This window comes from Pezoporus flaviventris, unplaced genomic scaffold, assembly GCF_033815535.1.
Source record: "Pezoporus flaviventris isolate CSIRO_AGI_PZ_B2104156 unplaced genomic scaffold, CSIRO_AGI_Pfla_v1 ptg000037l, whole genome shotgun sequence".
NCBI lineage: Eukaryota > Metazoa > Chordata > Aves > Psittaciformes > Psittacidae > Pezoporus > Pezoporus flaviventris.
The window spans coordinates 13,645,555-13,662,477 of record NW_026892585.1 but is presented as its reverse complement, the minus strand read 5'-3'; the positions used below and the strand labels follow the sequence as shown (position 1 = coordinate 13,662,477).

Genomic DNA, 16,923 nt, shown 5'->3' with positions numbered 1-16,923 from the left:
TTTTTAGTGATTGTTTTTCACCACCAGAATTCCAATGAACAACTTTGAAAAGGTCAGAATGACTGCCTATATTTCACTGCCATGGGAAATCCATCAGGCAATAATTTAACCTGTATGCCCCTTCGTACACACATGCACGTTCCATATTGTATTACAAATCTGTCATCTACTCTGTATTTTCCCAAACAGTCTTTTTGACTCATAAACTGTGTTTTCTTTAAAACTGTGGCTTGCGGAATTCTCTGTGGAGGCAGAGGAAAGGAAAAGGATTGCACTGAATTGTTTCCAGAGTGCTTGTGTATGTAGGGATGCTTAAGAAAGAGTGAGTTTATTTAAGATTGAGACGTAAAGCACATAAACCAAAATTGGATGGGTGTCTTGTTGAAGGATCTCCTGGAATTAAGATGAGGGCAGAGCGTGCCACCAGGGTGCAAAAAATACTCCTTCATAAGGTGTAGAAAGTGCTAGTGGATGCATTTGTCTTCAGACCGTTTTGCTTAATTGCTTCAACTTTCCAGAGTGATCCCAGATGCATGTAGCTAATCCTGTCTGTGGATTGCTGCTCCACTTCTGTGGTGGTAACATGAGGTTTATTTGAGGCATATTTGAGAAAATTTCATCATGTGGATAGAATAGGATGACTTTTTTATATTAATGAACAAAAACCCCACTTTCACTCCAAAAGCGAAAGTGGCATGTGAAGACAGTTATGCTACTCCCACAGCCACTGTGTTAAGTAGACCACTCTGTTTAAGACACACGGTACTCTGTAGCACTGTGCAGATTTACTAGCTCAGGCTTCTGCAATCTCAGCATCATTCTCATTGTGCATTGTGAAACTACTGTGAGAAAGTTTGGTCTTTTACTAAATGAAGTGTCATTCATGAGAAGTTATCCTAGGAAGCTTTCCAGGAACCATAAAATGTAAAACAGCATTATTTTTTCTTTCAAATACCACTGAATCAAGAGCCAGTGCTGTAAGGAAATGTAACTGCTCTACTGCGAGTGCCCACCTTTAAAGGATGCATTACTGATTGGTGTTTTTAACTTTTTAGTGTGCTGTCCCATATTTAGTCAGTGAAAAAATAGTGCACAAAAAATGTGTGATTTTTCTGCTTTATGTTCTCAAGCAGGATTAGGAAGGCTGGAGGGAAAACATAAAAACGTGACATGCCAGGCCAAATATAATAACTGTTCATTGTAATAATTTAATTTTGATGCAGTTGTTTTTTCATCCATGATAACTTTTTTATTCTAAATTTAGGGTAGCCAAGATCCTATGAAAGCATAAACTCCTTAATAGAGTTTTTTGGGAAATAGGCAAATTGGAATATAGGAAAACTGTAAATAAACAATAGATATATTAAAAAACTGTATATGTGGGGGGTTCCCCTTCCTCCCCCCCCCGCCCCTTATATATCGTACTTACTCTGCTGGTTTTTAAACAAGAGCCCTAAAATGTTATCATAAAGTTCATATTCAAGTCTACTTATCAAACTCTGGGGTTTAGCTGAAAATTTGGTTTGGATAATCCAGAGAAAATGTGACATGAGCCTGCCAGGTAGATTGCTGTAAAAGAGAGGGCTATATTGGTTCAGATTTTCAGCTTACTCTGTCTTTGTGCATGTAATGAAAGGCATGTAGCAGACTACAGAACTATGTAATTTTGCAGTGCTCAGACAGCATGATCTTATCTGAGTGTGATTATCCATACTGTCAAGGCTGTAGATACCAACAGTAGCTGTATTTTCCTGTGGAAGACTGGAAGGGGGGCACTGTATTCACAAAAGCATCTTTGGTATTTTCAAGATGGCTGGAGTTAATTTCAAATAAATTATTTAAGTTCACATTCTGTTTAATAATGTTGATGATTTCTGTTGTTGACGTTCTTGGGCAATACTAATTTTTAAGATCGATTACACATCCTTTATAGGCATCAGCAAAAGATGTTTCTGGTGTATTCACCGAAGATTGGATAAAGGTGGGTGCATTTGGTCACTTTCAGTTTTCCTCCCCCTAGTTTTAAAGTGAGGAGATATTGTCAACTCTCTAGGATACATAATTTGCTAATTCTTGAAGAACTTGTAGTCATTTTAAGGTTTAATTGAACAATCTGAATCTGCAGTATTTTTTCCTGTTATGTTCATGTAGTTGTTATTAAAGATGAATCTGTTTGAAAATAATCCTTTCCTACTTTTGCAGCAGCTTTTGCTAACCAAGGGGAAACTTCAGTACCCTTCTCCTTAAGCCACAATAACTCAAGTTATTAGTATTCAGTACATGCATCATGTTTCCATTGACTATTCCTCCCTTGTCGTTGATGTTTGGTTTTAGTGTCCCTTTCCATTTTCTGTGTATAATGTTCATTCTTGTCTAAGTACAGGAAGAACCAATTATTGTTATAGTATTTCAATTAGCTGATATTGTATATAGAGGTATATTAGGCATTTAGGAAATACTGCAGATAGACGGTTGATGGCTTGCCTGCTCTGGCATTTCATTCTTCCAGGTTAGAGACAGCTTGGCCACCTTTACTTATGCATTTGATCTTGGGGAAGCTTGTATCTTTAGTCCAGATACAGCTAATGATCTTCATAGGTGCTCCAGGTACTTTAATGCAATTTTTAAAGATTTCTACGTCTTGGTGTTCTTGGTGTACAGGAATAAAATGTAATGAAACTCATATAAGGACTTAGCCACAGAGATGTAAACCTCACATATTTGATATATATTTTTTTCCCCTTCTTGTCCTTCCTGCTATTACTGTAACTGCTGTGATCTCTTCATTGTGGCTTCCTCTCCCATCATCTGTCCTAGTCAAAAACAATAGAAACATATTTTTCTAAGATAATTTCCCCCCTGTCTCTCTTACAAGCTCTGTTCTTCTGTCTCTCCCATTGCTTTGCTTCCTCCTTTTGGGCTGCTGTCACTTTCTGGTGACAGCAAGAAAGCGTGTGTATAGTGTGTCTTCCAGTGTGTACAGTCTTTTTGAAGTCTTACTTTCTTTCTGTGTGTTTAATGCTCCTGGACTGAAACAACCCTTAAGGAATGACTTTTTTCCAAATTCCTTGCAAAACTTCTCCTCGGAAACAGGAGCACATCTTTTTCATTAACTGCTTCTCTGTGCATTCTCTTAAGTCTTACAGGTGATACACTTTTTGGCAAAGGGATTCCAGTTAACGTGCCTACATTATTGATGACGTTGCTAGTTCTCAGTTGTACGTCTTGTGAAATCTGATGCTTTAATAAGACTTTCAGCTCTTGAACACAACAGATTTGAAAACTATGTCAATGTCTATATTGAACCCTTCCCCCATCCTCATCTCCCCACACCCCATGGAAATTCCATTTTTTGTATCTTATCTTTCTCAGGAGTTTTGGCTTTGCTTTTGTAATTCCAAATATTTGCTGAATTGCATCTAGGTATTCTTCCAGTACCTAAAGGGGGCCTACAAGAAATTTGGAAAGGGGCTTTTTACAAGGGCCTGTAGTGACAGGACAAGGAGATTAATGACTTCTAACTGACAGAGAGGAGATTTAGATTAGAAATGAGGCAGAAATTCTTCACTTATGAGGGTGCTGAGGTACTGGCACAGGGTGCCCAGAGAAGCTGTGGCTTCCCCATCCCTGTCAGTGTTCAAGATCATGTTGGATGGGGCTTGGAGCAAGCTGCTGTAGTGGAAGGTGTCCCTGTCCATGACAGGAGGTTGGAACTGGAGGAGCTTTAAGGTCCCTTCCAAACCAAACCACTCTATAATTCTATGATTAGTGTGGGGGCAAAAACAGAGGTGAAGAGGACAAATTTTAGTGTTTCTATTTCTTTTTATATCAGGATCCCAAGTTTTGTCTTTAGGCTTAAACGGGATTGTCTCATTTGTGGTGCAGGGGAGGGATGGATCCTTCATATCCTCATTTATGAAATCAGCAGACACTTTCCAGCCCCATGCTGGCTAAGGATATTCTTGGAGGAGGCCTTGGGTGACATGGTTTAGTGTGAGGTGTCCCTGTCTGTGGCAGGGGGGTTGGAACTTGATGATCTTAAGGTCCTTTCCAACCCTAACTATTCTATGATCCTTTGAAAAATCTCAGGAGAAAGTTTGCATCCAGTTGTCTGTAATGCTGTATCTGCCAGAGAGCATTGTCTTGCTCAGTGTGTGACCAGTCATATTTAAGCAGTCCACTGGCTCTAGTAAATCAGGCTGTAGTAAATTGACATCTCTGGCTGTTGTAGCAAAAGAGTTCTGAAACTCTTGACATTTTCCTTTTCTTATCAGCAGTTTTCTGTCTTGAAGGATTAGCTGAACTAGTTCTCAGTAATCACATCACCTTTTAACACGAAAAAGCAGCTATCTTCATTGACACATTTAGCACATAAATATTTTTTCTGTATTAAAAACTTGAGCGAATATTTTGCTCATGATACCAAGGACTGTAATTCACAATCTAATTTTGAGAACAAGAAATTATGCAGCCATAAAGTGTGCTTTATTCGTGAGATGGTTTAAGCTTATTTTATTTTCATGACTATATATTCTCTGAAGTCTATACAGATAAACTTTTTTAACATCTAAATATAGTACAACAGTAACACAGACCATTTCATCCATGGTACAAGTAATCTAGCAACAAAAATGCCTGTGTTACAAGGTTTGAGTTCAAATGTTCAAGGGTAGAATTGGCTGTAATGGTATATCTGTGAAAAAAATAAGCCTGTGGTGAAGCTGGAACCCCAGTGCCAAAGCACAACATATAATTGGGCCTAATTTTTTCCATATGTATCAACAAAAACAGTCTTTGCTTCCATGAGAGATGAAAGCTTCCCTTTCTGTCATATTTTTATTTTGTATATGATTCCTAACTCTTTATAATTTCATAGGCTTTTTAAAAAAACATGCCTAGATTTAGGGAGAGATGAGCTGTCACCCTGGATTTGAGTTTATATTTCTAATAGAAAAGCCTTTTTTGATGAGGAAGGGAAAACACGACTATTTCCCCTCCCCTGCCAAAAGGGCTACTCTGTTCAAATCCTTGTACAGTGCCTGTGAGCTATCCAAGTTGGCGTGGAACAATCCATTTGTGAATTGATTTAAATACCTCATTTAAAATAAATAATCTAGTGGAATTAGTGTCATAAATCTTCATAGAATAAGCTCACTATTTATATAAGATTGAAGAAGTGTTAAATACATTTCTGTTCTGTCGACAATGTATGGTGGTGTTTCTCCCTCGGCTCAGTTTTATGTTAATTCCCAAATAAAAGATGCCTATTTTATTATGCATTTGATCTATTGTTTTATGTGGTATCTTTCCAAATAATATTTCTTCCTCCTGTCTGTAAATTCAGTTAATTTGTATCTGAATCCTGCATACACTGATAGCAAAGGTAAACTTCATGGAAATGCCTCACGGGATGCCAGTGGTAACTTGCTGGTTTACTAGTTCACCTCACTTCAACTCTAGTTACATCTAGAATTTGGTTTGTAATTTATTCTTCCCTTAACTGATTCCACGGAAGTGAAGGGATTGTTTTTTTCCTGGCCTTACATTCACACAGCATTTAAAACATTCTGTTCTAGACACCTTCTTTGGTAGGAGCAGAATTAAAAGTTGCATTGGCAATGGAAGCAGACATCACTGAAGTGACTTTTGAGTTCTCTGTATTGCTGGCTGTGCAGAACTTACTTGGATGTGGATGTGAGCTAAAGCCATCTTCAAAGTTATTCCTAGTTCCTAGTGGGCTGTTATAAAGATAATGAAGACAGTGCAGCACACCTTTCCCAAATGACTTGTTAATTTTCTGTTTCTTAGGAAGAAGCCCCACGCAGGCATTCAAGAAGCATTCTTCCACTTCCAATGCAGTTAGGAAATACCTAGGTAAAATCAAGGAAGGCATGTCTTGGTTACAGTAACCTGCTTCTATGGATGCCCACTGATATATTTTGGTAAAAGCAGTCTTACACAGTTTTGCTTCTGGTTTATGAGACTCCAGGAACAGCAGCCAGCTCAGAAGAATGAAGCAAAGAAAACTTTTCTGCCTTGTTCTTATTTCGGGTCAGCCAGAGAAACATTCTCTTGGACACTAGGTGACCACAAATTCCAGGGCCCTCCTGGAGCAGGAGAAATCCTTTTGGATTTCTTCCAGAGGATTTCTTTGAATCTTAATGCAGGTCAGCCACCTTAGAAACAGGAGCTGCTACTTACAGTATTCATCGCCTCCAGGTACAATCCTTACTTCTTCAGTAGTCTGCTCCTGTCACTTGGTTTTTTTTCAAGCCTTGGGCTGGTTCTGCTTACCTTTATTGCATCCATTCCCCGTATGTCCCATGCATACCTCCCAAATCCCCATGCTAGTACCACCAAGTATTGGGATATCAGAAGTGAGAAGTCTGCCTGTAGGCCCACTTCAGGCTCAGATAAGCATGCTACTGACCTCCTTATAGTACGTCTCCTGAACCTTCCTGCTAGTCCAGAAACCTTCTGATAGCTAATAACCATATTCTTCCCACTCATTTATGTCTAATAAGAGGTACTGCAAAGCAGATACATCTTTGACTTCCTTTATTGGCAGCCACTGGTTTTATTTGCCTCCATTAGCTACCATCTGCTGCCTGAATCATCTGCGTTGGTCCTCTCACTTCATTGCTTTCACACTGACCTTTCAGACTTCCAGCTTTACTTGTGCTTTTCCTGCAGCCCTTTCTTTCTACCTGTCTCTTGCTTGTCTTCCTATTTTGGCAGTGTGTTTTTATTCCAGCCTCTGAGCCTCCTCTTCATGACTCCATCATTTTGGACTCCTTTTACCTTCTCAAACAGGATGTCTTAAGCCAGAATTGTAGGAATGCAGTTATGGCCCTACTCAAGTCAACAGGCAGAAGATTTTGCCATCTCTCTCTTCATGTATTTTTTTCCCATGTATTTGGGCACTATTTGCATGTATAATTGTTACATATGGATCTGTCTTGTGGAAGAAAAATAAGCTGAACTTACTCCAGTCTCTGTATAGTCAGATGATTGATATATGACCAGTATAGACTTAACAAAAAGAACATTCTCCAATGTGCATATTGCTTTGATTACTGAGGTTTTAGAATGTCCAAACGCTGTACAAAATGAGTAACAAACATCAGATGTTTGAAAAGTTAACTCGATAGAAGTCAAGGAAATAATTCTTAGTAGCAACTTGTTACAAAGAGTTCATATTTTTCTATTAATGGAAAATGACACAAAGATACCCTTAGGCCAGCTCAGTATTTGTATTAGTAAGTGACCAAAACTGTGTGTCAAGGCACTTGCACACATACTAATCACTTGCATTTGTAACTGCTTCCTCTGTCTTCCTGGCAAAATATCAGCATTAGGAAATTGTGACTAATGGTAAGAAGAAAGAACATTGAAACACTTATCGTAATAGGCACTATATCAGTACAGTCTTTATAGGAGCCAAATTAAAACTAAAATACGGTTTGATTAACCTAAATACGATAGTGTGAATGAAACAGCCAGTTCCTTTGAAATGTAAGTGAAAGTGACCAGAAAAGCTCCTACAGAGGTTGTTTTATTACTTATTATTTTTTCATTGCATTTGTTAGAACCAGGAACAGTGTATGTACTCATTCCTTTAGCACAGAATGAGTTTTGTGCACGTAGAGGCATGAAAGAACGGCAAGTCTACAGCGTTCATCTGTTTTGATTTTTGGATATTTTTACTCCACTTAAAATCTAATATTTCTGGATAAAATTTACATCCTTTGTTCCCTTGTTTAAAAATGGGGAGGGGGTGTTTTTGTTTTGAATAATTAGTTGTGGCGTCTGATTGTATAAGAATTGCTCTATTGTTTGGACAGTATGACAGCCTCTTGTGTTTTAAGAATCTTCTTTTTTTTCCAGGCAAATGGCTTTTGAGAATGGCAGCATTTCAAGATTATGAAACTGCTGCTGATGGTAATGGTTCTGTGATAATTAAACTGTCCACAGTCTCCTTTTTTTGTGTGTGTGAATCTGAGACAAGGGTAGTTGTGATTTCATCAAAGCCTTTGTTTGAGCTCTGGCAGCTGGCAAGGCAGAGCCCTCTGCTAACAGGCTAAGTACCATCCTGAAGAGTTTTCACTATACATTTCCTTCATCAGCTGCATATTCATCTCATTTCATCTTTGCCCATCTCGTAAGAAGACTAGTCGACTTCTTGGTGTTCTTCGTTGACAGAGTAGCCAATTTGTCCTCTTAGTAATCATGTATTAAAATTGGCTTTTGGAGACTTCTTAAGTTGAAGGTAGGGAACACATTCTCTTTGGGGTTTCATTGTTTGCATGACCGTTTGTGTAAGAAAGTACAGTAACCTAAACATGCCCTGATATTAAAAATAAGAACTAAAATTATAAAATACATTGTGACCCTGCAGTAAAAATTAAAAAGGTTTTCTTATTTTAAAGGAATGTACATCTCATTCTCTGAAGAGGCCTGCGATAGCCTGTGTGTTTATGCAAATGCATAGTTCTTTAATGCTTTATGACTGGTCAAGAGTTTAAGGTGAAGGACCACCACAGGTTCTCATGACTGGAGCAGTGCTGAGGGATTTTCACAACTGCTTTTGTGTGTGTGATTATGCCATGTAGGCAAGAGATTATCTGCTCTTTTCAGGAAAAACATTGCTGTAAATGGAGTCTCTAGAGATTCACGGGAGCAGAGCTATATAGCCTAACACATAAACTTTGTTTAGATCAGTGGTGACACACTGTTGTGGAGACAGTACAGGTATTTACTGCTCAGTTGTTACCCTCACATTAATAGCATTGGACTTCTGGACACTCAGTACCTCATGGGATCAGGTTATTCTACTGAGGATATTGCTTAACTCTTGTTCTTTGCCTTTTTATATGTTTTTTCATTCAACATTGTCTATTAACCCAGTCTAATTAGCTTTGAATATTAGGTCTGATGGAAAGCCAATAGACAGAAGGTGAAATCCATTTTAAAACTTCCTTATGGGATGGTGCTCATAACACACTTGGCAATGGCGGTAATTGGTTGACTGAGACACTGAATATATCATTTAGTAGCTGTATGGTCCCTACTGACTTGTATGTGTTGTGCTTGGGATGGGATTCTGTTGCAGTGCATGCTGCATGACCACTGCCCATTCTTGGGTTTGGAAAGAGGTTGGTGGCCCTTCTTTAATGGAGGAGACAAACTGAGTTTGAGGTAGCTCAAGGGGGAGGACTGGCAATTCAGAGACATGTGAAAGAAAGACACAATCATAAGTAGAAAGTAAATTTGGGTAAATGCCACTTCTAGTGTTGTGCTGTGAGAAATGTTTGGAAGAATTAGGGGGAAAGGTAAAAATGGTTAAGGAAGATGAAGGGGATTAATGCACAGAGAATAGTGTGATTCAGAGTTTGGGTAACTGGGGAATGTGGGAGTTGGTAAACACTCAGCAGAGCTTATTTGATGAGTTGTAAGACATTAAAAAATAAGAGGCTGAGAAAGAAAGTGGGAAGTCAACAAATACTGGCAAACAAAGAGCAAGACAAAATATCTCTAAGGCTATTTGCGATAATGGTCTAAAGTGTTTGCGTGTACAGCACCACAAGGGGTAGTACATCTGCATTAATTCTCACAACTCACTAGCTTGTGGCCCCTTACAGAAATCCTTTAGTGTGGAGTTACATGAAATGACTGACCTGGCCTAGGATCACTTCTTGCTGGAAAGAGGAGATAGTTCTCCTTTCTTCCTCTTGCTGCTGCCCCGTGCTCCAGAGCCCATCCCCTACCTAGACCATGTGCTAGTACTTTGTTCACTGAACCACCAGGAAAAGAGTGTTTGTATGTTTTTTTGCCAGTTTAGCTTTCCATAGTGTTACGTGGTGGTTCAGCTGTGAAGTCTGATGGGCACCAGCATGAGGAAGGATTGGGAACAAGCAGCTGGAGTAATAGACAAGAGATAAGACTCCCTTTTGTGTTAATGACTGCTTAGAGCAGCTATTTTACCTGTCTCTACACTGTGGCTGCAGTTTTACAATTATCTGAATCCTAAGTCCAAGCTCCTGCTGAAAGGAGTGGGGGCTATGCTGATGGTGACACCATCATGGTGTCATCATGGTCAGTGGAATGGTCAGATGAGCTAAGAGAAAGTAAGCATCCTGACAAAAGAAGAGAAGTCTGTTTTCAGCAGGATCCCTTGCCTGGTTTGGCTGTCCTATTCACAAGGACCCAAGAGGAGGGAGAAGGAGGAAGGGGGGCCTTCATTCTGGGTTGCAGCCCATACTTAGATGATTCTCAGCCAAGGGTGAACCCATGCCCATAGGCTTTTCTGGTCCCTGCTGCATTAGATTCAGGACATAGATATAGGCTTGCTTGCCCAGAGGGAAGAGAGTTGTAACTAAAGGTGCATTTTCACAGAGATACCATAAAACTTAATGTAAAGTGTTAAGTTCAAGCTTTTGGATGAAAGGCATTGTATAAATACTGTTTGTATTAAACTGAGAAAAAAAACCCACTGTTTAAAATTTCAGAAATAGCTGTGGGAAATAATTTTAGGTCTGTGTAAGGAATGCATATTATTTTAAAAGACAGGAAAGATGACCAGAATAATGCAGTGATACAGGGGTACTGGGTATGCAAAATAAGTAGTTCTGAGTTATTTAGGAAGGGAGGGGATCCTACTGAAGAAAAAGGGATTCCACTTATAATGTGTGCAATTTTTAAGGGAATTTAAAGAGGAAATCTTTAAAAGGTTTTTGAACTTGAGTCTGGGGCAGAAAACAAGGAGATATGGACAAGACTTGAAGTGCCATGTATGAAAGGAATTGAGGAGGAATTGCTGGTTGACGAAGATTGTTATTGTACAGCTTGCAAAGAGAAGAAAACAGAGAAGCAACTGAAATAATAATAATAATATTAATATTAGTATATTAGGCATTTGAAAAATAATAGGTAATGAACATATGCAGACTTAAATGAGGGGAGTGTCCTGCATGGGTTCTTTGGCATCTCTGAATGAGTGGAAATCTCTCTATGGATGGTTGCTTGTCCACGGTGGTAGGCAACACAGGAAGAGAAAATATGTGACGGAATCTGATAAGGCCAGTTCACCAGAGAAGTTGTGGCATGTGGTATTTTAATGTGTAAGCTCTAGTACAGTCACGAGATGTCACTTCTATGGTTGCATTTAAGTAGACACTGTATTTTGATCAGTCTCTAGGCTGGTGGGTGTTTATTCGCTCACCAAATTGTACTTTCACGTTTGGGCAACATTCGATGCTTTTACTGTCTTGCTTTATTTTGATGTTCTTGTCTTCCTTAAAAAAGAACACATATTCTGTGTGTTTTTAGTCAAACCAAGCATATATTTTTATATGCGGATGGCAATTACAGCAAATATATATAGGGCAGAGACTGGGACTTCCTTCCTTTTGACCACAGCCTTCTCTGTTCCTGTATAGTTACCTCATAACATAAAAGTAGTCATATAAGCAGTCATGCATACTCAAGGTTAAAAATGGTTTCTCACAGTAGTATTATACAACCTGTAACTAGATGCCAAACCCCCAAAGTGCACTGAATCAATAAAAATTCCTCTCAGTCTGCATTGAATAAAGTGATACTGAGATGCAGCAGCAAGTACTGTTTTACGTACTTGCATCCCTTGGTGCTCCCTTGCAGGTGACAGAGTTGCAGCATTCCTCCCCTCGTTTCTAGACTCCAAAGGAAATAAATGGTGAGGGGCAAATCTCAAAAGAATTGAAAGCTCCATTCCTACAGTTTTTCTGTTTAGGATATTTATTCATATTGCTTTGATTTGGAAACAAAGCCCAGAATTTCATGAGAACAAGCATTTTTATGAGCTTTCTAGGGTGTAATTACCTTCTGTTTGATATAAGTTTTACATGTTGTAACATGATTTTAATAATGCTTTGTGGTTATGCTTTTTAGAAATGCATTTCTTACATAGTCTTCAGCTACGTGGAAGCTGTTTATGTAAAAGGGTGCCCTCTGTTTGCATGGTAACAGAGTACTTTGATTGTAATCTTTTGAACCTTATTTTAAAGAAAAAACGATTCCCTGAAGTGTCCTAGTTTGGACATACAAAAAACTGTATTGTTCCAAAAGCAGTCATGGAGATTGAGGAGAAAATCCCATCTCTCCAAGCTTATTGTTTTCTTCTCCAAAAGCTATTGTTTCTTCTGTCTATAGAATTGAGATGTCGTACTTTGAGCTTGCATTTTTCATTTCAGCATGTTATTGTTGCTTGATAGAGTTAGAGACAAGGGCTAACTCTCCAGTAACAGTTGATTGCTAATTCTGTAACTGTAGATTCACTGAAGATCCGAGACCTGGTTATTTCTTATCTAATAAAGTTGTCAATGTAATGGATTACAGATAAAAAGGGGGCTTTTTGAGCAGACTGGTTTGAAATAGTAAGAGTGCCTTTAGAAGCAGAGGTGAAGTCAAAGTTGAAAATGAATGAAGTATTAGTATGCTCTGTCTTGCATAGTTATAGAATGCTCATTCCAATGAAGGTGAAGTCAATAATTATAAAGGTCTTCAAAATTAAAATAGAAATAAAAACCAGGTTAACTGAAGCTACAAAAACCTTTTGCTTTGAGGGAAGATTTATGTAGGTTTTTAGTTTATCCAAATTGCTTCACCCATTCTTAGGAACACTAATAGTACTTTGGATTTCTATAGCACCTTTCATCTGGGAACCTCAAAGCACTTTGCAGGCATTAATTTAATTAAATTTCACAGCACTCCTGTGAGCTAAGTAATGTTTAAATAAGGATCACTTCACCCAGCACTGAAATGGAGCCACCCCTGGGGTGGAATGCAGTAAGTAGTTAATCGTACATAGCAACACTACACAACAGTTCAGGACAGAGCATGAAGAAAATACTATATCCCACTGAGACTGCAGGGTGAATCTTGTTAGCCAGCATTTCTGTTTGCTTGTTACTTTCCCTTCTTAGTTGTAGGTTATATTCCACTGCCTTTCTGATGACTACAAGGGGCTAAGAGTGTGCTTATAGGTCCCACCAAATGGTCTTTGTCTAACCAAGACTTATCTCCCAAGTGTTGTGATGTTCCATTCAGTGAGGTGTCTCCTCTAATATACACAAGTTTCTGTAACATTCATGCCTCAATAGTTTGATACTGATTTAAAGAATGGAGCATATCATCTGCTCTGTCATCAGTTGTGGATTGGCAGCACCTTTTTCCCCTGGAAGCTTACTATGCCAGCTACCACACTGGTCCATGCCAGTTGTGTTTGCAAGATCTAATATGATCATAGCATAAGGTATGGTTATCCTCTCAAATCAATCCATCTTTTTTTGGCACCATGGCATGCTGTTTCTGGTAGCTTTACGTTCAAAACCGAGCTAATGCATTGAATCAGCTTTTACCAAAGTCTTAGATCCACAACAAAGCATTTTTCCATTGTTACTTTTTAAATGCTGTAGGATATAAACATACCTGTTTGTTGCTTTTTTGCTTTGAAGAGTAGTGTCTTAGGGATTTTAACTTTCAACATGCCTTGCATGACTTTTACCCAAATCAGAAAACTGGGGTGGAGAAGGAGGGGAAAAGGACTCATGCCAGTGGTGCTTAGTATTTGCTTTGGGAACCTGAGCTGGGATGTTCACTGGTCAGCAATACACTGGTTATTGAAAGCACAGGGAATTTCTTTCCTACTGTCTGTAATGATGACATTATCTTGAGATGAAAATTGGTGCCATAACTCTTACATTCTGTTTCTGTTGTTTTTCATCACAGTTTGCATCTTATTTGTATGTGTTTTGTTGTACTAACCCACTAAGGTACTGTGTGTACTAACTGGGAAAAATAGTCTTTCATTTTCAACTTTCTTCATATGCATTTATCCTTTTAAATTGCCTTCCTTTTTTTTTTTTTTTTTAATGACATTGCAAATCTCCTGTCTCATAAGTAAGTAGTATAGAGGGAATATAATGAGAAATTCTGTTCTGTCATAACCAGGAGGCAGGTGGTTTCCATTAGAAGCTCAGCTGGAGTTTCCTTCCATGCCAGCAGCTTCCCACAACTAACTACTCCACTCATCTCTGCCCTTTTCGGTGGGGAATGTGGAGAGGAAGTGGAGCACAGCCCTGACAGATAAGGGATTACTCAAATGGCTTCTGTCACAGTCTGGGGATTAGGTTCAGTTATGAATCCATTTATTTTGTGAGTCTGTTAGTGCTTGTGACAGTCATGAATGAGGACATTCTGCTGGCAGGGATTTGGCACCAGAGGAGCCGTGGAGTCTGAAAGGGTGTAAGAAAGCACTCTACCCATGTTGGTATCGTGTGTCTCTCACTTCCTGGAACAATGGCACCTTTTGCAGATAGAACTGTCCATACCTGTGCTGTCTCCTCCCAGGGAAGAGTACATGACTGGAAGTCTTTTTGGAACAGAGTCTGGCTGTGGGAAAAACCTAATTTATCCAGCTGTGATCACTTAACCAAAGAGGGACAAATCCCTACTTGAGGTGGGAGATTGGTGTGCAGAGGTGATAGACTTATCAAGACACTTAGAATATCTATTATAAAATGACGAGATGCTGGTCATAGTCCATGGGGATAACAAAGACAAAGGGGGAGGAGACACATCCAAAGGGCAAAATTTAAGCTAGAGACCAGGTATTTTGTAGTATTATTTTCTAGAATAGAAGAGGAGTGAATAAGGCATGAGATAATATTATCGAGACAATGAAAATCTTGGGTAGTGTGGAGTCAGGAGGAATTGCTCAGTGGTTGTCAAATACTAAAACTGGGGCCTCTGAGTGAAAAACTAGGCAGCAGGTTGCAAAAATAAAATATAAAGGGGATACCCTCCTACATGGCATCTAAATTGTAGAACACCTTCCCACAGGATGTTGTGGAAACCCAAAGTACAGATTGGTTCAATGATAGGACGAGTTTATGAAAGGAAAGTCAGTTGAAAACTACTAGCTACAAAGGTGTAAAACTGATCCTAGCTCAGGAAACTTTCTAGCTGTGGAGTGTTGAAAGGTGGACGTTGCTTTCTGTTTGCCCTCTGCTTTATGCACACTACCGAAGTATCTGCTTGGGATCACTGTCAAAAGGTGGCTATTTGGCTACATAGGATTATGTATGCCATTCCTGTGCTTTTTTCCAGAATAATTCTTGAATGACTATTTTCTTAAAGGTAAAGAAAGGTTTATTTTAGGCAGAAACACAAGGCATAGAGGGAAATGGGAAGCAGGAGTTACCCAGTTTATTCTGAAAAATTGGATCACGCTTAACTTTAAACTTCTGAGTAGTGTCACAGAAGTAAATGGAAATATGTGTATGCAAGCTTAAGTGTAGGTGTAAGTTCTTCCCTGTGCCATGTTACATGGCAACATATAAACGTGCAGTTGCAATTCAGCAGAATACTTTTCCCCATCTGCTAGTCAGTGTGCAAACAAGTGTGGTTATTGTCAGAGAGTAGGTTCATCTGTGTAGATTGGCTAGTTGGGAATAGGAATAGGTAGATAGAAAACCAGATGTACAGCTGGTTTGAGGCATAAGAAAATAAGGTGGTGGTGGTCAGCAGAAGTATTTCTTTCTCTTCTCCCTCCACCCTACTGCCAGCGCTGAGTATTAACAGTACAGCTTGCAAGGGGAATGAAATGTGCTTGCTATAAACTTTCTGGAGATAGATGGTAAGTGGCTACTTGATTCTTTTCAGGTTTCCATTTCCATGCTGAAGTAGTGCTAAGGAGCATAATGATAATCAAATTTCAGTGGGATTTGGGTAACCCTGAACTCATTTGAGCATTTAAGTTCTATGCAGAATTTTGAAATGCTGTTATTCAGTTTTGCTTGATTGACAGGTTGCATTTTTAAGCAAACATGCTATGTAAGCAAATTCAAGCAGGCATTTGCAATATAGAGTTTACGTAAAGCCTGAAGCTTAATTGTGTGGGAAGAACTAATCCCAAAGTTAATTAAAAGAGGATAAATAAAAGTTATGAGATAGCCATAAAATATTATAATAGATTTATTTACAAAATATTTATGATATTACAATATTATATCCAATCATATGCAATAAAACATACAAAATTATTCACTAGGTCAAAAATCAGAATCCCAGCTCTTTCATTCAGCAGGTACCTGTTAAAGTTGACAGTCAAATAAAAAGTTGGATGTATTCACAGAGAAACATCTCAAAAGTAACCAGTTCTTTAAATTTTCTATTTTAGAGCCATTTTTATTCCTGTGTATGCATTCATAGTGTAGAATTATAGCTTTAAATTTTAAGACTTAATCCCAGGTTAATTTTCTTTATATTCCAGAAATAACTGGCCTCTGGGTCACTGGTCTGGAATGAGTTTCCACTTTATTTACACAGCCGTTCTTACATTTGGTATTCTGTTTCCATAGTGGAGTAAATATTTCTTATTGTTTGAGAGAGTTCAGCAGATGCTTCAAACCAGAAATATTGGCTTAGCTGGCAACCAACTTGACCTGTGGCTTAGGTACCAGCAAATGTCTTGCCTCAGTTCCTAGCCCCTTTGGTCACAAACTGCATACTTTGCAATATTCCTGTTGTTCCATGGGGAAGATTGTTTTTCTTTGGTTTTGCAAATCAAATGAAAAACAAGTGGTGAAAGACTCAATGGCTAAACTGTAGTCAGGAAGTGGTCAGAAACAAGGCAACAGTAGCCTGTTGATTCTCAGGCGGATGACCCAATGAGGGGGGCAGTGTCTACATATGCCTAAATGATGAAGCTGCTGTCTTTAGTAACATCACCTTCCGCAGAGCAGGTGCCAGGAATGGCTTTAGGGCTTGAGGTAAAAGATGACGTATATGTGGATGTAGCTTTGTTCCTGGTATTGTTTTTGGTTTGTTGAGGAACAGAGTAAAGTTATAGTTTTCCTGCAATTTTAGGTTTACACTATGAAT

The 16,923-nt window shown here is 38.8% G+C and overlaps 1 protein-coding gene across 6 annotated transcripts in view; it reads left to right on the top strand.

Annotated features, from left to right (window-relative positions):
• Positions 1-16,923, top strand: part of BBS9 (Bardet-Biedl syndrome 9) — a 261,788-nt gene that overhangs the window by 221,403 nt on the left and 23,462 nt on the right. The window lies entirely within an intron of this gene.